Source organism: Barbatula barbatula (genome assembly GCF_947034865.1).
Source record: "Barbatula barbatula genome assembly, chromosome: 22".
Lineage (NCBI taxonomy): Eukaryota > Metazoa > Chordata > Actinopteri > Cypriniformes > Nemacheilidae > Barbatula > Barbatula barbatula.
Window position 1 is genome coordinate 8,396,078 of NC_136785.1, and position 25,197 is coordinate 8,421,274.

At 39.7% G+C, this 25,197-nt stretch overlaps 1 protein-coding gene across 3 annotated transcripts in view; it reads right to left on the reverse strand.

The window, feature by feature from the left end:
- Positions 1-25,197, reverse strand: part of zbtb16a (zinc finger and BTB domain containing 16a) — a 97,604-nt gene that overhangs the window by 57,537 nt on the left and 14,870 nt on the right. The gene's annotated exons all lie outside the window — the stretch shown is intronic.

Here is a 25,197-nt window from a genome sequence, read left to right on the forward strand (position 1 = left end):
TAATGGTTTGATTATTTATATTTATTTAAAATATCTTGATTAAAACAAATACTTCTGCTAACAAAAACAACAATTTTATTTTACTTATTTTATTATAATTATTTATTTAAATGTTTTTTTAAATAAATCATTTAATGTTTTAAAATTACATTTGTTAATGTTTCGGCAACATTGCATGTAAAACAATCAGGTATCAATAAAGTGCTCTAAAACTGGATTCACAACCGCATTAGATGATCATGATGGGGACTGTTTTTTCAGATAAAGAACTCATGAAATGCTTTACAAGCAGAAATGATCAATGGCATGAGGTTTCAAAGTCCTATTGTTCATTCATTCGGGACCCAGAGTGGGTATGAAGGGGCCCTTTATCTAAACAGGAACATATAGATGGTCATGAGCCCTGAGATAAGAGTGAATTTAACGCCACTGCAAGACAGGCAGCATTTGGCTGCAGGCTCCATTTCAAACAGGGGGTCAACTTTTTATCAGGCTGAAAGTGAAACATTTGTTCTCGTAATTATAAAAACTCTGGGTTCTTAGGGAAGATTAACCAATCAAAAGTGTCATGCCGCTTAAACTGACGGGTACATGGGTAGTATTAGACATATAGATAGACCGACGGACCAAAACGTAAGTATGCACTAAGTGAATAGATAAAGATCTTTGTTTCTGTTTCCTAGAATAAACCTGACACCTGGTGCAGAATAATCTGGCTAGGTTTTAATGTATTTACCATTTGTAAATAAGCATTCTGTTTTGACCCCTTAACCCATGTGCAGATCAGAATGAACTAACGCATGCTCGTGTGTGTCTTTCTCAGGGTTGACAACAAAAGGTCCCAAGCATCTGCATCTGCTCAGCCGCGCTAATCCTCTGACCCATTGCATCTGATCACTAATAAACCAGTAGAAACGACCAGTAGAAGTTAAAACTCAAAATTGCTGAAAACTGAGCCACAACCACCCATAAAGAATATACTGTAAAACTTGCACACGGCAGGTAAGTTGTTTTATGGTCGTGGTGGAGCTGCAAGCCCCTCAAAGCTGGAACACTCTTTAAACAATGTGAGAACGCTGCACGAATGCTGGCGAATCACTGCGAGTGCTGAACTGATTTGGTTTTTATTAGCATGCTTACAGCATTTGGTAATTGTTTCCAGCATGGTAATTAGCTCATTGTTTGCACTTTAGTACCAAAAGTATACATCTTTAATGAGAAACAAAGTCATCCACTCTCTCTACTTTCTACTATACAGCTAACTCGCATTGCACAAACATGTTTATGTTTGTTTCTTTAAATGACTTTTTTGAATGCTAGTAAAATCCATAAGCTATTTGCTTGAATGCTATGAGTTCATTATCCGTGCTTATCCTTCTATAACTAACCCCAAACTATTTTTGTTATCAAACAAATGCTTGTGTGTTCATTTGAAGTACAGAGCATCGACGCTGCATGCTGGGTCGTAATGATTTAAGCTTTTCTTTTTCCCCCTCATAAACCAGATTTGGCAGAACGTGGAAATAGTGGCAAGAATTATGAAGCAAGGAAGTGCGGTTTAACCTCAGTGAGAAAAAAAGACCCGATGGAAAACCATTTGGGGCCCGAGAGCCGAAAAAAGAAGACTTCAGAAAATAAACAACAGAGGGGGTGAGAGAAAACTTGCAGTGCATCCAAAGTCCTGATGGCTGTCTTCTACATGGGGATTGTGGAGACCCAACAAACAAAGAGAAGAATGAGGCAGCAAAGCCCTTTGGCAAGCTGCGAGTAATTAAAAAAGGCCTGTAAACGCCTTCCAGGATAAAGGCCACTTCAAAAGACGACCGGGCGAGCAAGCGCGCGAGGGGGAGCTGGGAAAAGCCAGAGGTCTAAGCACCTTTGGGATCGGGGCTAATGTGGACAATACAGAGATACTGTAGGGGGACACTCATAGGCCTTTGTGTGGCCTCAATCTAGCCATTGTTCCTCTCCTGAGGTCTGAGGAGAGCACGCTACAACTTATTAGAGAGAAAGTACTGTCAGAGTGACCCTCTGGACCCTGGGGGGATGTTTGAGACCTGAGAGAAGGTACACCGGATACCTTGAGCAGGAAGGACTTTCACGACATATTACAGGTTGCAATTTTCATGAAATCATTTGCGCAAGAACAGTAGATGTCTGTGCATTTGTCATCTTAGAAAGACATTTATATGCAATGCTACAGTTTGGTTGAAAACAAAGGGAGGTAATTAACTTGTGCTTCTTTTTTTAAAGGTGGTTGAGAAGAGAGTGTGACCCTGGATGTGACGCGCTCAAACCCGCTTCCACCGTGGATACGTCATAAACGCCAAGCCGTCGGGGCACCTGCAAGTTCTATTTTCTGGACAACCAGAAGTAAAGCCTCTGTAGATTTTATGGGACATATATGCCCCCCTGTTCCACCCACACACCTCCTATGTGTGAACTATGGCAGTTTCTCTCCCCCAGGCCTCTCCAACCAGCTGTGCTCTGGATCTGCCACCGAAACTATAGACGGTGTGTGTGCGAGAGCAACAAAAAGAATGAGGGGGGGCACTCCGTGTGCCCGAAACAGACTGACTGTAGTCATTAAGGAAGCAGGCATAAAACTCTCAAGCCATTTACTCAGTTAATAAGCGACTTTGTCTAACAGTCAGTTTTGACAACGGCAATAAATTTAAAATTTATGTCAACAAAACATATGCTGAACACCTCATTTCAATGCCAGAGTGGCGTGCTGGCTCGTAAATCAGCGCCGTGTTTGAAACCCGAGTAGATTACGGGCCTGTGTTATTGAGCTGTTAGAGACCAACCCATATAAATCTGAACTCTCTCCCTCGCTGGTGGACTCCAGGCCGTACATCATAGCCAGGAGTTACCGTGTCAGTGTGGCTCACGCGCAACCCCCAGCATGACGCAAACCTGAAAGATACAAAGGTCCCTCCCAAGGGTCTCAAGAGATACTACATGAAGCAGAACTATATTGTTTGAAATTAGTATCATTTTTATTCACCCTCTTGTCATATCAAACATGACTTTTTGTCTTTTAAAGAACACAAATAAAGATATCTTGAAGATTGTTGGTAACCGAACAACAGCGTTAGCCATTTACTTCTCTTGTATGGACACAAAATCAATGCACAACAATGGGTATTGCTGTTTGATTACCAACATTGTTCAAAATATCTTCTTTTGTGTTCTCCTGAATAAAGAAAGTCATTCAGGTTTAAAATGACAAGAGGGTGAGTACTGTATATGATGACAGAATTTTCATTTTGGGGCAAACTATCCCTGGGATGCGTTCATATTCTCCTACGTTCATTTAGTTAAAATGTAAAGAAAATTACCATATATGGGTAACGTATATGGTCCTCAGTGGCAATTAAAGCAGCTGCACTGTCCTCTACCTCTTGCTTTTCATCATGGGGGTCTTTTATTGTCTGGCACCGCCCCCCACGAAACATGTTGCAGGACCGCTTGGTTCGCCAGCTAGGTTTAACAACCGTGCCGGAGGGCCAGTTGACACTAGCAGCAGGAGAGGCTACGAACGCTAGGCCACGGCCTCCACTAAAGAAATGATAATGCAGAGAGGATCATGGGAGAGTGGAAGGCTGTTCCTGGGAACAGAGAAGCTGGCCCGTGCAGCCAACCATGCCACTCATTCATCTGCTTTTAGAAGGACCCACTCCATCCCTAAAAGGCATGCCAGCCCATGTGCACACTTAGATTAAGGTATTTGTCAAAAGGGCCAACAATGCACGAGAGAAACAAAAAGTGTGAGGGGGGGCAATCTGTCAATCCGCTGATGCACTTGAGCTTAATAGAGATTTCAGTGAGGTGTTGACACCACGCTGCCTCAACATTACCATAATGATGATTAATGTTAATGGACTTTTCAAAAGATCATTTAGTGAAGGACAGTTGACATCCGTTGGCTACAAAGTGTATATTCTTGCAATGTCAATAGTAAAACTTTTGCTTTTACACCCACATAAAGACAGGACTGTGTGAATTATTGTTGCTTCCAGAAACTGTGAGACTCAGGGACTGAGATCTAATTTAAATCTGTAAATAAACAAAGATTTGAAAAATGTTACAATGTTTATAAATAAATAAGATTCCACCCAATGTCTGGGATTAAAGGTAAACCAAATTATGCTATTTATTGACTATGTTAACTTCATTGAACAAAAGGTCAGATTTCTCCACAAGAATGTCTGCTGGAACATTCTCGTCATGCTGGAATAGCACAGATCACCAGGTTTTTGTACAATTTTGCAGACCACATGTTAGCTTAAGTGCATGCTGGGACATGGAAATATGTATTTTGTAAAATGAACGACTGTATATAAATACACAAATATACAGTAGATTGATATAGGATAATACATTATATATATCAATACATTTCATGGTAATGTTTGTATTAAATTATTAAAATGCTAAATGTATTTTTGACCCTTAGGCAAACAACAATAGAGCACAATACAGGATTACAAGAAAGTTTGAATGAGAAGCCCAATATGAAAAACGCAAATCCGGTTTTGCCTGGACTCGGAGGGATGACACATCTCTAAACCAACTGTCTGCGGTATCTCCGCTTTATTTTAGCAATCTTCTCCGAGACGACCAGCACGTCTTTCCTCCAGTCTTTTCCAGCCCATTAAGAGTGAATGAGGCAAACAATGGCGAATCAGATGGCGGGGAAACAAAAACAAAAACGACAGCATCCCCAACAAAAACCAACCAAATTTCAGCTGTTGGAGATAAGCCCACCCTTAACCCCTGAAACTGCAACCATGAAAAGCCATTACGGCGTTTATGAGCCGTGCGCCACTTCTCGCTCTCTCTCTTTATCTCTTTCACTCACACACAATGTGGTTACGCTCTATAAGATACAATTGTGCTTGAATATATTATTTTGACTGACAGAAAATTACATAGTACTGCCAATCTCCCTCACTGTTTACCAACCCGGTCTTTATGTCTATCCTTTGTTTCAAGATCTTTTTTCTTTCTTACCCTTTTTTCATCATCAGAATGTATCAAATGGCTGGGTAATTTTCAGCGGCGCGAGCTGTTTATCAGGAGTACTCCTGTACATATCAATGACTCGGCCCTCTCTCCCTGCGGCGAGACATTCATATGAATTCCAGCCACACTCACACATACTGCAAACTCGTGCTAAGCATAGATGAGAAGCGGTGAAAGAAAGACCGAAGAAGACAGAGAGAGAGGGAGATGGGCAGACAGTCTGAGAGCAAGATCGAGGGTGGCTGCCTTTATTACAATTCGGAAAGGGCTTTTTTCCTCGCTTTGCACACAAACAGATTAATAGAAACAGATTTCACCTACAGCTTGACAGATAAGGACAGACAACATTCTTACGGCTAGTCTCGCGAAGGAGCGCAAAAAGGCAGGTAATCAAAACATTTCAAGGGTTTGTTTCTCAATAGAAGCAGAGATATCGCCTCCGTTTCAACATCTAGCGAGCTGCCTACATAGGCTGCATTTTAAAGGAACCATGGGTTTCCAGAGGTTGTTCTAAAAAGTAGACAAGCATAATTGTGCTGCCTTCTAAGGGACCTAATTTAGCCCGATTTTTTAGCATCCTATTAATTCTTTATAGAAGATGTACCATCAAAATGCATTTTGATAAAAAGAAATGGTGCGAGACTAACTTTGCTTCAAACAATCAATATTACGCTCAAGTGTGTGCTATGTATTTCAGGCTTACTGGAATATATTATTTTAACAACATGCTTTAACCCATACCAAGACAACCACTAATAAAATCAACTTCCAAGTTCTGTGAGCAATCAAAATCGGTCACAATGTTAATTTTTTTATAAAACACTATATTATAATGCAGTAAATAACATGGCACCTCCGCAGGTTTTGGACAGAGCCATTGTATTTATAACACAGCCTGAAATTACCAAAAATGGCCTGACATTTTTTTTACACTCCATGCCCGAAGTCAACAATAAATCCCCACCTTGTTTTGCGGATCAATGTTGTTTTTCGGCGAATGTAGCACGCTGGGTGGCTGAACCACACAGTGGAGTCTAGGTTAAATAAGCAGCATGTAGTCAAGGCCCTCCTATGAGAAGGGGAGGGGGGTCTCTTCAAAAACAAGACAGTGAAGGTGTATTGGGAGTCTGGGGCGTTGAACAAAGCTCAATTATGTTGTCCGGGGGAACGACACAGCGCCGCTTTCATTATCCTTTCGAAGCCTCTTTTCTGTGGAGTCAACAGGCAGAACTGTGGCGCATTAGCTACACACAAGAGCTCTGTCAGGAAGCGGGCTTAAGCCGGCACTCCTAATTGCGCTACCTGGGAAAAAGAGACACATTCCCCCCTTTCTAATCCACAATTTATACCTGTACCTCCACAGTGGAGACTGAGGGGATAGATTTCGCTACTAATGCCTCCTTCGCCGGCATTACGAGACGGCCTCCGCCGTTAACCTAATAACACTTACTAGCAAGCTGCTACCAAGCTCATCTGCCAATAAAAAACAATACAGGGACGTTAAATATTTTTGATGGGGGGATCTTTTTTGGCGGACACTCGTGTTTGCAAATATATCAGGTTTGTGTTCAGTGATTACCTCTGTGATTTGAAAGCCTGTGACACTTACAATAATAGCTGTGCCGGCTAATCAAGGGTTTGCGTGTCTTGGTAAAAAAGAGACGGAGAACAGAGAAAAGGAAAGAGAGTAAAAAGAAGAAAACAAGAAAAACGCTGGGTTAACTGACATCTTTAAGCCTGGCAGAGAACGAGGTTAAATACCAGCGCAAGCTCCCAAATCCTCTTTTTCTTCTTCTCTTATCAAAACGCCTGCCACTTTCCATCTCTGAATATAGCAATTCTTTCATTTCTCAAAATTCCGCCGCAGTTTGTTATGTTCTTGTTTTCCTCCGTTCCCATTTGTTGATCTTCAGATCTGTGAGGCTAGCGCACACAAGCTCGCTGTGGCTCTATAAAAAGCTCCAGACGAGAGTTCCCTACACCATGCATTATTCATGGGCATCACCTTCAATCATGTGGCAGAAACCTCAAGGATGTCTAACTTTAGGTCTTCTCTTTTTGAAAAAGAAGACAGAAGCAGCCAAGAAACATTCTAGTATGTCTTGTATAATTTATTCCCTGTTCAGATGACTTCAAATACTTGTACCCTCTTGTGTGTTTCAGTTTATATCTGCCAGTGCTCCGGGAAAAATATATTTCTTCCTATTCTAACAAGCTGGCACCTGTTACATTAATAAAGATGAAACTAAATAACAACCTGTACAAGGTGGAATGCGCAAAAACAAGATGCTTAAATTTAAGAGGAAGTGCCTGTGAAGCACGGTACTGATGTATTATCATTCCTATAAAAAAAAACTTTACATCAAATCGTGGCATCATTACCACCACCTGGTACGACTTTCTTGGTAAACAGACATGGCTGTCTGGGCACAAAATGATTTTTAAAGGGCCAGTCAAAAAAGGCTGCAGTTTTAAATTATAATGAAACACAATCCAGTTTGTATAGATTTTGCTCCACTGACAATGACAGGTGGGAGCGTACTGTGGCCCATGGATTTAGTTTTTGTTTTGATTTATGGTTTGATTTTGGTTGTCACGTGGACCAGACGGGGTGCTTTGGCCAAACTTGACCTCAGTAACTTGAGACCGCGTAAACACCATCCACCCTCCGGTGCCGCAATACCACCTCGGCTGAGCCGCAGGGGGAGTTTCAGGTGCTTGAGCGCACGCGCTCGTACACCTCTGCCAAGACGAGGCATCTGCACAGTCATCCCCCTCACCCAGCTGAGGAACAGCAGTGGTCTGAAATAGCCAGGATGCAGTGTCCCTCCGTCTGCAGTAAACAAGCCTCCCATCTGGCACGGTAGAGCGGCATCCGAGCCCTGCTACGTGCAGATTCACAATCCATGTTACTCACCAACAAACCAGCCTCTCACCGAGACATCGCCAAAACAGCTAGGAACAGAGGAGGATGAGGGGAGAGGACGAAATAAATAAATCATACTGAGAGACTGAAAGAGAAAGATAGCCAGATAAAGTGAGAAATAAGATATAAACAAAGCGATGTCAAAAATGTGCACCGTATTACATTTCTGTTGTGACACTGATAATGGCTCGCACAGAGTTTTTGTGTCAGTCGTGTCTGGTGGTTCGTGTCGCCGGTTATCATTTTACAGAATAGGGGCAGTGTGTGAAACTGTGCAGTTATGAACCACATGGCAGGCAGCATTAGAAAAATGTGAGGCAAATTTTGGCCAGCATAGCGATAAAAACGGTTAATACAGAAGAACTCTTGACAACTCTCTCTCGCTCTGACAATTATCAGATAATTGTGTCATATCTGCCAAAATTGTTTGCATGTGGGCTTTAACGCTATTGCAACCTCTGAGATCTGTTCAGCATTACAATAGGTCAAGCAATTTATTTTAACTTTTACACCATTTTTACTAACAGAAATCTCAATGTTATTGCAACACTGTAGAGAGTTAAAGGGATAGTTCACCCAAAAATAACAATTCTGTCATCTTTAACTCATCCTCATGTCATTCAAAACCTGTATATGACACTTTTTGTGGAACACAAAAGACGATATTTTGAGAAATGTCACCGCAGTCAATGGGGTCTAAAGTTTTTTGGCCACCGAGATTCTTCAAAAAAAATCTTCTTTTGTGTTCTGCAGAAGAAAGGAAGATCTGACAGGTTTAAAATGACATGAGGTGAATAAAAAAAATAATTGCAATAATTTTTGGGCTAACTATCCCATTAATGTACCACAATGGAATTGTATTAATAGCATCTACACATTAAGAACTTTTGTACACAGTCACATCATTTATAAAAAAAATACAAATAAGATAAATCCCTAATCCAACCCCATACCTAAACCTAACAACTACCTTACTAACTATTAATAAGCACCATTTTAGGAGTTTATTGAGGCAAAAGTCGTAGTTAATGGTTTGTTAAAAGCGAGAATTGGACCTTAAAATAAAGCGTGACCATAGGAACAAATGTAATTATTATTTGTTCCTCGAGTTTGCAAACATATATTTTTACCTATATTATGTTTATCAGAAAAATCTAGCCAGAATAATATTTCATTATTGTAACAAAGCACAGACAGTAAAAGCGGAGTCAGATAAGACACCAGACAGTTCCTGGATCAGTGCCAGGGTGCAAACACCTCCACTGATGCTTATTTACAGTGCTGAGAGTGGAAGAAGGCATGGGGTGGGATGAAGGGGCTGGAGGAAGTAATGGCTGGGTAATATAGGTTCACCCCAGGCCTCATTACTGGCCGCCTGCTGTCTGAGAAGAGAGAAAAGCAGAGTGAGGAGCCTTAGCTGTGGAATGAGAGCGTAAGGAGAAATCAATACGGCTCCCATGACTCAGCCACGCTCTCCCTCTTATTGTGAGGGGAAATCAAAACAGACTTCTGTACAAAACTAATAACTATCAGCAGCATAAATGCCTGGGAGGACTTGTCACTCCTGAGCCGAGTGCTCTGTGAAAGAGATAGAGACAGAGCGAGAAAATGAGAGACAGAGGGAATAAGAGAGAGGTCCAGTCAGAAACGTCTGTCTCTGTCTCTCTCTCTCTCTCTCTCTCTCATCTTTCACATCTCAGCAGGGGCACAATAACAGGCTGGATGCAGGTACACAGAAAACACACAGAACCCTTTCTGAGGTCTTTTAACACGCGTCTCCAACTGTCATGTTACATCACACTCATAACCGCTCTAAGCTATCCTCACAGTCTATAAAAATCATTTCATCAGAATTTTTGTCTTGTTTTAGGGATAATTTTACTGAAAACCACAGATGTACTTCAGACAGAATTGCAAAATAATTTTTTTAGTATACATATATAGTATACATAGTATAATAGTTTTTATACAATACATATCTTATTATAAGAATGATTGCGTTCTAGCTCCAATTTGAAAGCATAAAAAATCATTTTAAAATGGTGTCTATTGTGGTAAAAAGTAAACTTCTCTGAGCTAAAAACAACACAATCTGTTCTCAACTGAACATATCTCTGGGTCTAGTTAAGTACAACACATTTAGTGTTACTTTCAACTTAACCTTGTGTTGATTTAGTTGTAAAATTCAGGAACGCGGCGGTCGTCGTCGTCATCCGTGCGGCGCATCTAAAGACCATGAATAATGCATTGAGGAGTGGCGAGCGCTGTAGTGGCTGCCTGGCTTCATCAAACACTTCTCGTGCTCGGTGAGGTGTCATGTCTTTCAACAGATGCATGCAACAAAAGAGTAATTAATAGCCCAGCGGCGAGCGTTACAATCCCCCACGCCTCAATATGTCTTCATTTGCCATCCAGTATACGGCGAGATAGAGCTTTCTGCGGGCCATGTTTCTCCTCATTATGCCCATCAACGGCAGCCGGCCTCAGCAGGAGAATTCGCAAGCTTATTCTGATTCACGCCCCACTAACACAGTCCATCGCCATAACATATAGAATAAACAAATCTCACTGTCTGTGTACAAAAGGTCCGATGATTGAAGAATGTAATACTGTAGACAAAGTGTGCAGCGGCTGTCAAACATTAAGATAAAACAACTGCAGGCTAAACCATTAACATAAGCGATGTCTAATAATTACACATTCAATGAATCTGGAATAAAAGGAGGACTGAGATATAAGACTAGTTGGTAGACTTGGAATCTTTTGAATTTTTCAATTTTTTTATTACATCAAAAAGATATTATTCTAACACAGGGTGTATCATTTGATATGTTCAATTGATCCCCAGAGGCAAAATCTTAAAATGAGAGATTCTCCTCGATGTGTGCCCCGTAACAGTATGACGATCTTCAACTTGACAGATAAAATGAGATTTTGGCATGATCTGTAAGCGTACCTAAATATATTGCTGCATCTATCATCTCATCAACTGTATGACATCACATACACGTTATCTTGTTTAAAAGCGTACGCCTTGAGCTGAAAAACAACCTATTTCAGGACATCAAGATGCAAGAATCTGTATTACGATTCCTAGCACTAAACATATAAAAGAAAAGTTTTAACAGTTTGTTGACGGTGTTCAAAACCTGTACAAGACAATTTCTAAAACATAACTTCCATCAATAAAGCTGTGAACTAAACACACACAGAATGAGAGCTGAACACTATGCTCCTACAGATTAGTATGTTATTTAGACATCTGTCCCCTCTCTCTAGAGATTTCGGGGTCAAACTGTTGGTTTTCACGAAAACGATGTTGCTTCAAAGTCCGGCAACTGACGCATTTAAATCAGAATTTTAACAAACGCCTCTACCATCCCTCACCGAAAGAAATCCCCCCCGTGTTACTCGAGACAAGCAATTTGCCTTTTTCATTGTTTGCTTGACCTAGAGAAAACAATTTCAAAGGGTCTTCCTGTGGGTTTAACAGCTCAGTTGAACAGGTAGGCATCGGGCGCCTTTTTTCCCCAAGAAGATGAATTGGTAAGCTGTCGGTTTGAGACAGGGCGAGTAGTTGTGTTTCTGTAATGGGACACTGGAAGTGTCTTTGATTAATGAAAGTGTGATACTAAGCTGTTAGAAAGCCTTCCCTGCTGAAAGAGCGATTGAAGAGAGGATACACGCAGACAGATGCAAGAACACGGGTGAACCTGGAGGAGAGGAGCGCTTTGGAGTCTCATAAAGCACGGGAGTGAGGTCGTGGGTTTGGGACGGGGGACGGCTGTGGGTTTAAACACCAGTTTCTTTTGTACGGAAGGGAAGACGTTAGTGAAGGAATCTTTTGATAATGCATATCATTTATCAGCAGCTTTGCTATTAAACGCTTGAGCCGTCACACAGAACGACCATTTTAAGTGTCTTTAATATGAACATTTCAAGTCTAAATGTACAATAAAAGAAATTGATTGCGTTTCATTAGATAGGAGACAAATGTGACTTGAGTTAAATCGCAGTTATGAGGCAGAAATTACAGGATTGGATTTTCCTTTCTTCTCAAGCTTTTCCATCAACAACAGACCCGAGTTTTGCCGTAAACCAGTTCCTTCATTCCTGTTTGTCTAAATAGATTTTCTTCTGTCTTTTATTTAGAACTTCTTTCCTCTGGCTCGAGTCTGAAAACCTCAGCAAGAAACACTGCGCTCAACCAATCACGTCCTCTTCAAAACATGCTGGAAAGGGTTTTGTTTACCCGGTTTTTATAAATGCACAACAATGCTAAGTTTGAGAAGCAAGAACACACTGTTGATCTGCTGACAAACCGAGTGGCGTTCCAAAGCCCGAGGACATTTTTAAATAAACGATTGTCTACATAAAACATATCTGACGATCTAGTCACGAACATCTTTCCATTCCAACAAAACGGGTTTGCATTTAATAATAGTTTCAGTTAAACATCTCTTAATTTTAAAATAAAACACACAACAGAGAATCGGATCGCCGGGGTTGATTGGTTGCTTGTTTCTTCGCATGTTTATTGAGCAATTGTATTATTACATTTCAAGGCAGAACGTGTTTAATGAGCTGATTAGTTATCCCGGGATGACATTTCTGGGAGAGTGCATCAAGGGGTTTTCCTCCGAGCACTAGCTTTATAAGCTTTCTTATAACTCGTCACCCAAAATGCTTCAAGATGGCCAGAGAAATTGAGATACGAAAAAATCAACCTTCAACAGACTTCAAACAAACCTCTATAAACAAACAAACATTTTCTCCCTCCAAAAAAAGTGTTTTCTCTCCAACCCCCTTGTGCCGAAAGACTTGGACTGGATTATTTTCGGGGGGGTGTGAGGGGGTACGGAAGAAAGGATGTTTATCCTCGCCTGGTTTCTAGGCTTCAAGTTCTCCCAAGGGAGCGCATTCCTCACCCAAAGCATGACTAAAGGTATGTGAGCCATCTGGACAAAGCCACTGGCCACAATGGCCCTACACACATGACCCAAAGAGCCCTTTCATTCATCGGCCTGGACCTTGATATCCATCTGCTCTGGAAGGGTCAAATATAATTTCAACTCTTATCAATTGTGCTTGCTTGCGTCGGCCACAGCAGGAGCACCAAAATGTGCGATGGCAAAACAAAACTGTGAAAACAAAAAAGAATGGTTTAGCATTAATGGTACCCAACCTAAAGGGAACACCAGCAAAGAACGTCACAGATGCAGCGCACTGGAGGAAGTCCATCTACATAGTTTAAATGTCACATTACATATAAATCTGATTCATTATCAATAACATGATCATTAGGAAAATGCCACGTTAGTGAAAGTGCAGCAGTGGCCGATGTTTATTCGGTCTCGTAATGTGAACTGAATTTAAAGCAGAGCTGCAGACGCAATACAGCAACGAACCTATGGCCCTCCACGCTGCTCAAATATATCAGTGTACGCCAGAAATCTCAGCGCAAACTTTATCGTTTCCATCTGTGGTTGCCGGGCAGCTGCTACAGAGAGCTGGATCTGCTAGAGGGGACGGCAGTCTGATTAAGGTAGACTGGAGTGGGCTGGAGGAGCCGTACCTCCACCTGGAGCCACCGTGTCCTCCAGAGACCTCCAGAGTAAGAGCATCGATACACATGTGCACATGTTCAGGGCCTCGCAGACTCTCGCGGGGAATCGTGCTGCCACTAATAAAGAAGCTGGATTTGATAATCAGCTCAGACAGTCAATTTGCAAATAACGGATTCTCATTAATAAATCAATGTGCATTTTAACGACAGCATTGTCAAGAGCATTCAAGTGCAGTTTCTGTGAATGTGAACATTTCTATTTAAAAACTTGCAAAAATAAACATTTGTTGCCTAAAAAAGGCAGTCGAAATAGTAATGACTGTTTCATTGCATGACCATAGATTATAGTAAAACAAAATCCTGAACTGCTTAAAATTGTTTTAATCGTTTATTATCTTTTTTTTTTACATTGACAAGCATCTGACTGATAAGTAAACCTGCAAACTACAAGATAAATCCATGCACTTAAAGAAATACGCAGTTACCCCAACAAAAAGCCCACATCACTATGAATCAGTAGGGGTCCATAGTGTTTTCTTGTTAATTTGGGAGATTAAAGGTTAACCACAGACAAATTGCCTCTATTCTCTGGTCTATTTGGGGTGAGTGGGACATTAACCAACCCTGCTTAGGCTCTCGCAGTCGAAAACCAAAAATGAGCGGATAGCCTTGAGCTCCGAAAGATTCGTTTTTAATCTACCGGCGAGGCGGCCGCGCTCCCCGCAACAACCACACAAATATCTAATATTTATTGCAACACGCATTATTTACAATGAGGTTATTAGGGTGGAGAAAATAGGAGGGGGGAAAAAGCCCTGAGCAAACAGAATGGGTTCGTGTGGTCCTGTTTCCCAGAGCTGTGGTAGACTGCAAATGATGCAAACAGAAACAACTGCGCTCCAGACACTCCTAATGCAACAGTGCATTGTGAAGAATGGCAGGGAATCTAATTTGGTTGAGTTACTCTATTCATAAGGGTGATGAAAATCATCGTCACATGCTGATCCCGACATAGTTTTGCGCAGTTTGGGAACGAGGCTGGTTTCGACTTCAGCTTCTGCTCAAGCCACGCATGGCCGTATTAAACCATCAGATCTGCTGCTAAAAGTTAAAACTGCAGGGAAAGAAGGGTCTTGGGGAAATGAAAGACACAGGCTATGCTGAAGGCAGTAGTGCCCTCTAGGCTGAAAATGAGCTGCCCCCCACCAACACGCACACACCAGGAAGATAAAGGGTAAAATAATGAGAAGGGGAAGAGGGGCTTACCTGTAGAGGGAGCTAACATCAGCCTACTGACTAACACATTTATAATCAGAACCTTTAAAAGGTAAAAACTTAAACCAATATTTAAACGTTATACATAAGGAAGCAAATATACATTTCAGGATAGTTCACAGAATCATGACAGGGCACATTTATAAGGAAAATTGTGAAGTAAAGCAGAACAGTTCACAGAACAGAGAGTCATATATATTTATAGGAGTTACTGTATATACTGTATGTTATGAGTTATAGTATCTCTTCAAACCAAAAAACTCATACACTACATTGAAACTTGACAACTAAGAAAGTTGTCAAGTGGGTAGTTGACAAATATACCGTGCATGTGTCCAATGGTGTGCCAGCTAAATTGTAAAACACAAACAATGAAGATAATTATTTATTACGCTATTATATTTTATCCATTTAAATTATAATATAAAATAATATATTAAATAAAGTTAGTTTTTTCCGTTTTTGCGGTCACATCATAGGACACATGTACATTATATTTGTCAATTACCAAGTGTTTTATCTACCCTAAACATAAATAAAACACAGAAATAAAAAACTTAAATCTTGCTTGGGTTGTCATAAATTCAAGCGTGAAAGGGTTCAAACTCTTACTTCATTACCACCACAAAACAAACAAATCAAAAACAAACAAATCTTAAGAACTTAAATCTTAAAAATCTTACAAATACAAGCTATTCGATCTCACTAATCTCCCCAAAGACTGTTGTTAAACCTCCACTCGACTATCATGGTTTTAACTTGAAACTCAATGCTGGTATAAAATAAAGTTGATTTGATAATAACCTAAATGTATTTAAAAGTTTAGTGACAACCAATGAGAGCACCGTGTAGTGTTTGTGCAAGTGGCTGCACACAAAAAAGTACACAAATCCCCTTTCTCAACCCTGAAGAAAAAATTTCCACTGCTTCAGTTAAGGGGAAGGAATTTATAGAGGGGAAGGTTGGGGTCAAAGGTCAGGCCCAGCACTCAACAGTCAAGCCTAAAAGGGCAGATAAGCACTGAAAGCATCCTGTGTGTGGCTGATACCAGCCTCTGGCCAAACAGATACAGTAAAGCTTGACCAACCGGGATCCCTCACTTAAAGGGCCAGACTGGTAAAACCAGACTGTGAGGGCTCATCTCTTGCTGGCGGAGACTCATTCATCAAGCTTAATGGTTTGATGCTTTTGTACAATAAGTATAAATGACACCTGAGCAACGTGAGAGACGTCAATTCCAGAAATGTCAACTGAATCTCAATAAGAGGTCAGAGGGTCGTCCGACAACTCGACGCTAGGCGTCTATTTGTGTATCAAACTCCAGATTGCTTATCTTTAGAACAAGACAGCGAGGCCGAACGCTAGCTTTTTCAGCAGTCTGAGGTGTGGACAAGCCAACCCTCCGCTCTGCAGCACGCCATCTGATGTAATGTAAAAATACCACCTCATTTAATTAGATGTTGCAGGACTAAACACAAAATTACATCAAGTGGATAAAAGAAATTGGTATTCCGCAGAGTGAGCCCCTCGTTCTAATCTAGATCAGACGAAACCGTACGAGACAGGAAAGAGAACCTGACTGGAAAATCAAGTGACTAACGCAAGATCCCTCGGCTGGCGTATCATCTGTCCTTCTTAACACGCTTCTTATCCTTTTCCTTCACGCCGAAATGTGTTTCTTTCCGAAATCCCTCAAAAAGTGTCACATGCCCACGTGAGTGTGCACAAACATTGGTGCCAAGCTGCATTTCAATTGCTATATTTAAGAGTGCATGTCTACACAGAAAAGCGAAGAGGTCTTCCTATTCTTTGAGTGCCCTTCCTTTTTACATTCCCATGACCAAACACTGTTAGCATAGCGGTGCTGGTTTGTCGACAGAGGAAGTGGTTGCGCTCGCGACATATGTTCACAAGACGTGCAGTGCGTGCATATGCTAACAGTTAAAAGCTTTTTACAAGTCTTCTTATGAAATATGTTGCAAGTAGCCAATGTAGGTGAGATGTAGCTACAACTATAAATAGAACTCAGCTGTCCTGGCAAATTATGCATGCACATATTTTCAACTCATGAATTTCTTTCTTCTTTAACAGTGGAGGAGAATTCAGGTTTGGCGTAGAGGTCCTCTTGTTTTAATAACAAAGGCGGCATAATTAATTAGACATCTTTAGTGCATGAAAATGGGATTCTTTCAAGACCGTTGGCGTGCGTCCTGTTGGCGCCATGTTGGACACCACACAAAGGCATCCACAGGCATAATTGTGGCTGGTATTTTAGCATTAAGACAATGGAGAAATTTAATAGGACTCATTCCGAAAGAAGGCTCTATGTAGTTGTAAAAGGTAACAATGTCTGGGCACACAGCGCAAGAAAAAAACATGTCAAATTGATTAAGTAATTGCTGCAAATTACTCTTTGGACATACATGCATATATGGACAAATTCCAAAATCAAATGGCAAAGAAAACTATTAAAGAGTAACTTCATATAGAACTGCAACACAATACACGGTTTAAATTAAACTAAGAATGACATCCTAAACTTTGTGAGGTGCGTGATTCAAACACACTTCAAAACTCTCTACTGCAGAAACCTGTCACATGCTTTCATTTCACCTCAGTGGAAAATGTACCTGAAGTGCGCCGGAAGTACATCTAAAGTTTTTTTCCCTCTAAAACCACATGTGGCGGCACACATGGGCAATGTTCTTCACATGAAACCACCAGACAAAGATGAACAAAATCACAATGGTTCTCGATGCTTTTGTAAGACTCGCAAAATGCTCATAGCATAAACGATGCTGTGACTCCAACAAAGACCTGAGCTGATTAAGAACCCTGCGTATGGACTAACACACATCAATGAGTCATGTCTTATTCAAAACAATCCATGGATAAACAATCATAACATTTCTATATGAGTCAAAACTATTAGCACTAAATGAAAGCAGAGGCCTTTTTCATTAGAAATAATTTACCTACATTGATCCAAGTAGCAGAGCAAAATGTCACCTTAATTAAAAAGCAACTGTGGCCGAGTGTGTGTGCTGTGCTGGAATCAGGAGTTTACTTACTAAACACAGAAACACACAGATCTGACAAGAAAACATTAAGGATTTGTTTTATTACAGGGATAGCAGCTATTACACATGCTATAAATGAACTGTTTATTAAGCTGCATGCCAACCTAAAAGATCCTTAAAATACCTTTTGTATACATGCATGTACACTGTATGTCCAATGACCTCTCCATCAGCAGCTTTACAAGCCTTACTTCACTTCCTGTACCCAAAGCTCTCGGAAAAAGTTGCGGTCACAATGAAAAGGGCAACAGGATATGATGCACATCTTGAGCTCCTGTTTTCTAATAAATCATGTATTATATAATGATATCATACACAAATCGTGTTAATAATTTTAATAATATGACATCTGATCTGCATTCCCATTATTTTCCCTTTGCCATTTAAATTGATCAAACCTGAATTCTCGTACACAACGAAAGACATACGCTTGTATGCTTGCATTTCTGTTTTGTTGCGTTAATATGCGTATTCATGGATGAAACACTAATTTGGCATTGGCGGGTGCTTTTACACTACCCTGAACAACACCAGACAATGCCAACATATTTAAATTGCTGCCAGGTTCACAACACCTGCCCTTTGTAATTTCTCTAGACTTTGTTCTTCCCCTGTATGATTGTAGCCAAATAAAAAGGGAGAGAGAGAGACGCAATGTGGGGAGAGTGTGGTGGAAAGCTGAGAGCTTGTGAGAGACGTGTGAAAGTCAGGAATGTCCCGTCTGCCACCTTCATCTGTGCGAAGGGAGAACGGAAAGGAAAAGGGACTCAATTTTTTTCACACGCTAACCATTAAAGAATCTAGAAACATGTTGTTTACGGAGAGCATGGTGGGGCTGCCAAAATTCTTTCATAGCGCATTAGCCTCGGATACAAAATCAATACCTCAGGCAATAAAATAATCTCGAGTGACTGATTAAATGAAAGTAGGACTGTCAACACATGTAATAATTCGATATGAATAAATCACTATTAAATCTAATTTAAAACTTAAGTGAAAGAAATACATTTACTGATTAAAAAAAGAAAACCTAAATTTAACACATACAAATATTTAACTTAAAATACTTGAGATTTTATGAGAATTAAACTAAGTTAATAACTATAATATGATATCATTTTGGTTTTAACTATTATTATTATTATAGCATTATTATAGTATTATTACAACTCAAGTGAATGGAAGAATGCCTCCATTTATTCTCAGATATATCCAGGACCACAAATGATTATGTCATTAACCGTCAAACTAATTCACAAAAGAAGGGAATGTAAGCAGAGGACTAAACTAAAAACAGATCGGACCACCAGGAGCCTGTGGGCCGAGAAAATTTAAAATGTTACCACTGAAACATCGACAGCGACTGATCTAGATCTTCTCACTATTCAGGCCACCCTTACCTCAGGGCTGGGCAGGAAGTAAAAATATTAGTGATCATATTAGGAGTAATGGGTAAAACACAGCCTATTCTCTGGGCACAGAGAGACTGACCTAGAAAAACACAGCCGTTCTCATCTGGAAAGTGAGGTAGGAGAAATTGGCCCGAGATAAGACGACCCGCTCTGCCATGGCATTCATACCCAGGTGCTATCAATTTCCCCAGTGTGTGCCAGTTCAGAACTGGCACAATCTCACCCCGCAAGAAAGATACGACGATGCAGGGCAGAGTACAGCTCTGTCTGGTGTGTGATGAGTCTCGGCTTATCTCAAAGTTCAGATTTGCCCAATGCTCGAGTTGGATTCGGCTCTCCGTCATACAAAATCCATAGTTGAAGTGAGCAAACAGCTGTTTTTTCTGTGTTCCTAATTGCCGTCGTAAATAGCATTCAGAATTAATTACAAGCCTGTAAAACAAGTATTTTTGGATAACAAAAGTCGTATAAAAGTCTTACTGGCCTTTCCATAGCTGTTTTTAAGTTTTATAAAGGTTGTGTTTGATTTAAACACCAGTGATTGTGCTGCTTCAAATGCACCACCAAAACACAATAAATCGTCTGATATCAACGGTTCGGTATGTGCTCCATGTTCCTACAGGAAATTCAACCTCATTTTGTCGAATTCATAAATAACCTTAGAAAAGGATAAACAGAATAATGGCAGTCACTGTCACATTATTGCCATCTGTGTGCATGCACACATGACTCAAAAAAGATATTAACAAGCTGTTCTTTTAGTGCTTGACAGATGCTTTAACAGATATGACATGATGTGATTGACAGCTAGTCTGACATAAAAAATACCCAAGGCTCGGATGTCAGAGGATATACAAACATCTCCACACCAAGAGTGCAAACCGAAACTACTACATCCAGTCTGAGAGATGACTTATTCCTGGGCTTTAGTACCTTTTTTGTCCCTTCCTCCTTTATCTTTTCGACTGCCGAGTGCCACAGACACAGACAGTTCCAGGAGTGGCCCTTCAGGGAAAGAAAGAGCGGTCCACATGTGGCGTTTATTTTTAGTGCAGCCGACAAGCAGAAAGCCCTCTGGTTAGTTTCTCCAAATGTTTCAAAAGGTGATAAATCTAATATTGACCCTCCTCCTTTTCTTGGGCTCCGTCTCCCTACTGCAAATTTTTAATTTGGCCCTGTGGGCACGTGAAGCATGGAGAGGCGTTCGCACACCAGGATCACTGATGCTGACAGAAAAGCAATGCTTCCTCTGCACGTGTTGACACCACTGAAGAAAGACGCTGATTTTGTTGCAGTGACAAAACCCAACTGTCCGGGGCTAAAAATACTCCTAAACATCTGCTCGCTCCATGCTGTCGAACATATGGTGGTCAAAAATATTTAGTGCCAAAAAATAATAATATACAGATACAAATATCTATATAATGCAACTATACAATTAACCATCAAACAATAAAACACACAAGCCTTATTTGGACAGAACTAGTTTTCTATGAAGAGGTCAGGTGAATGTGTTCCACAAGCTTACTTTGTGACTATAATCCCATCTGATTTAAACAAATCTGTCTTTCCCTCATCCAACCTATAAAAAAAAGTTACAGTGAAAAATGCCAACTGCTTGCCCTACTGTTGAATTAAAATGTATCAAACTAAATGCCATATGGCACTGTCTTGACACACCATCATTACGGATTTAAACTTTTTATGCCAATTTTGAATCTAGATAACAGTAAATAACAGACAGTGTTTCAAGTACTGCTGGCATCCCATCTGACGTAAAAGGAAAATTAGATCAATTGAGTCTGATCCCAGGAATGTCTTGTAGAGTCACACAGCAAAAGGTATAATCCATATCTCAATTTACTCCCTCCCTTCAATGTATAATATCATTCAAAGAACAAGTACGAACTACACAGATGCAATCCCATCAAAATCAATACATGAATCAATGACAAACAATGTTAATAATTCTTACTTAATCAGCATTTTAGAAAAAGAATCCCATCCAAACAGCGCTAAACAAAGACAATTGAAAATACATACAAGTTCACGAAATAATAAAACAGAGGCTGTAAGTGTGAGGTACGATCCAGCAGCTTTAAAAGAATTTTGAATTGCTCCAATAAAATGGTAAAAGCTCACACTGTCACCCGTCTCTCAACTTGAAATAGAGATGGGGAGAAACTCAAAGTGATCCAGTACTCCCCATTAACGCCATACATCATACCTGCCTGTATCTAAAGCAGGCACGATGACACATTTTGTGCATCCCCCAAATGTTACCTAAACATTGGTTTGCATTAGGGATGTGCACGAATGTTTGAATATTCGATCCGCAACAACTATTCGAAAATTTTAAATGCTATTCGAATCTCCATATTTTCATAAGAATATAAACTGCGTCACCACAGGGTTAAATTACCTCTACAGAAGACCTTAAAGTTTTATTTAACGCTTCTTCAATTCATCTGGAATGATTTTATAATATACTGAAAATATAAACACATTTTTGCATGTGTTCCTTAATCTTTGTTCGCTGGTTGAAATATTTTAAGTTTACACACCGAATGCCCGGATCGAGTGTTATGCTCGGCTCACGTCACCATTAAAATGTTTCAAAACTGGTGAGCCACAGAATTCGTTAACATTAGTTACATAGGGTAGAAAAATACCAACGTAATATTACATGATTAATAATAATTAATGAATTACCATAACTTGTTCAGAGCGGTTGTTCTTTGTAAATTCATATTAGTTTATTAAAAATATATGAAGTAATGCTAATTTCAACAACTTGAAACATGAAAATGTACATTTCACTGCAACTAATGTTAATGACCTTGGCCAAAGCATAAGACCTTTTTCCGTATTCATTTTAGATGAATTTTCCATCTAAGAAGTTAAAATAGTCGTCGCCTTCAAACTTGCAAGGATGCTTTTTTTTGTTCGTTTTAAAATGTGCTGTGATTCCTTGGTTAGTTGAAATGGATTCATGCAAACGCAATGCAAAGCTAAACAAGACAGACACTGACCATGAACGACAAAGAAAACAATATTTATATATGCGGTGCTGATCAGCAGGAAATATCTTCCCAAGATGACGGTCACGTAATAAATAGGGAAACAAGCATTACAATGGCTCCGTCTTTGTTGCAGGGTATTTTTTAGGATCTTAACAGTAAGCATGGAGGTATCAAGCCCGTTTAATTTATTTATAATCAACATTATAAACAATAAAGCCAGATATTCTTGTCAGAATTGGGTTTGGTTACCGAAAGTTAGAAGAGCAGCACGTTCTCTCTGTTGTCGGCTGGATAACGGACTGAGGAACGTTCACCAGAGTAAAATAGGCCTATAGAGAATGTGAAGCTGACGTCACACCCTGCGTTTTATGTTGAAATTCCGCCGGCTTCTCCGCCATCTTGGAAGTCTCATACTGCGCTGTTATTATTGTTTTGATATGTACAGTTACTTGTTTTGTTTGATATATGGGGAATGGAAGGTGAAGCTTCCAGGGCCTTTTCCAGAACGACTCAGCATAGTGGTATTGTAGATTTTAATACAGCAAAACCGATCTACCATAGTTATATTACAATCACACAAGAAAAAAACAAAACACTACATTGAACGCAATAAAATTTAAAAACCTTTATACAGGATATAATATTAATTCATTATGAATATTTAGAAGTTCTAATTTCACAACAGTGGATTAAAGAGTTGTATAAATCGCATATTAAATTAAATATTTACTCTTAGGCTGACAGAACGCCATCTGACAAGAGTAACAATGCTTTTTTGAGGGGCTTCTTTAGTGACTGGAACAAAGTTCCTAGTCCGAGAGTAAAGTGCCTGAAAGCACTGTTCAAATTTTTAAGATTTAAGGTATTTATACAACCGTGACGTGTAACCCTGATAACTGATACCGTCACAAAGTTACGTTGTGGCAACTAATCCAGGAATTTCACTTTTACAGTTGTCACAACGTAACTGGTTACGTTACCACAACAAAAGTTTGCTAGTCATATTACGTTTAAGTTACGTAACAATCACGTGATATGGTTAGCTGTAATGGAAAATGTAACTGTAAAGTGTGACTGTAATGATTTCTTAACTATTTTTAAATAAAAGAACAAAAAGTAAGCATAATCTTCATATCAATTAAAATCAGTATGATTGCCGATATCAATATCCTGCAGTATAGTAAAAGCTCAGGATTCCCTTTATAATGAAAAGGGACAAAAACAGTTCAAGACCTTGACACCACATAAAAACAGCAAGACCAGTATATTGTATACCTAGTTCAACATCCTAAGAAAAATATTGTGACCCTCACTAACCGAAATAAAAACAGCAGCAAGAGCACAACAGCATTGGGAGGATCAGCTCTCTCGTGATTCCCCATGTCAAGGACATGGAAAAAGTAAATGGAGCAACCACTTAAAATTATGCAAACATTATGATATTAAGATCATAAAAAAGTTATGCTGACTTGAAGAGGGAACTGTGATTCACAGACTTTAGAAAGCAAGCCACTATCTAAAGGTGACCTGGAACGTTGTTTTTGAGGAGTACATTCAGAAAACAGTAACAATCCAGCTGGCCATGAAAATGGTCAGGAATGCCAAAACAAGGTCACCATGCCCAAAGTACATTTTAACCTGACAAACAGATTTTTCTTTAGTAATGGACTGTATTTTTGAATAATAAATGTTTCCCTGGTGATCCCAATGGCCATTCGGCTCATATAAAAACAATTGGGTCTGACTCTGTTGTAGATTTCCAAAATATGCTTAAATGTTATTGTATACTTTTGTTCAATTACAGGAGGAATTGGTTAAGATCGCTATTGATCTTTTCTTTTAAAAATCATATTTAACGCATATGTAACGTAATACCATCCACACATAAACTAACACTATTGTATGTTTAGGGTATCTCATCTTGCACAAACACCATAGAAAACATATGGACATCCCTGCTGACAGCCGTTAATAGGTCACTCAAAGGATTTAAATTCAGGAACCCCCCAACACCCAAACTAACTAATACACAAAGGTTTATTTTTAACCATTCTGCACATTAGACAACAGAAAGCAGCTGACATGGGCAGAACGAGGGACCCATTACCTCATCACAATAGTGGGTGCCCAAGGAGCCGATAGACAAAGAAACAGAGTGGAAGAGAAGCCGCCACTTCACACTTGCACGTCAGTATTTCCACAGCACAACAACTTTGAGCCACGGATTGAAAGCAACTGTGTGAGGAGGATGGAGAGTGATGTTCTTCTAATGCAGGTGATTGGTTCTCTAGTGCAGTCTGAAGAACAGTGTCGCTAAGAAAACAAGTCACAGAGAGACAGATCCATACAAGAGATATGAATTATATGCATTTTGACACTTTGAGTGACAGGGATACAAGTTTAGCAAATTTTTGGTTAAAATGAATGGAAAATGGTTTTCTAATAAAAATTATGTTATTAAGTTTTTCCTTTTAATGCTTAAATATTTTCTCCTATCCCAGTTTAATGCACAGACGGTGTCTGGTAAGTTTAGGTTCTCAAACACAACAATGTTATGCTAGTGATTTCAAAAGAGAGGCATTTGAAAAGAGAGACTTTAAGCTGTGATTTGAAGTTACTTCTGCAAAAAACATATATATTTTTTATTTTCACTACTTAAAAGTCTTCTTTGATAAGCACTAACATTACTTGTATTGTTTTTGAACTGTAAGATTTTTTTGTTATATTAATTACATTTTACACAGATAAAAGATTTTCCCCAAAATTTTTCAACAAAAACCTCATTAGTTTTTGGATTTTTTTACTGTTCTGTCACTGAAATTCAAAGGCGTCAATCTCAGTTTGAGGTAGCCCAAACTGAAGGTTGACCATCCTTTGTGATGCT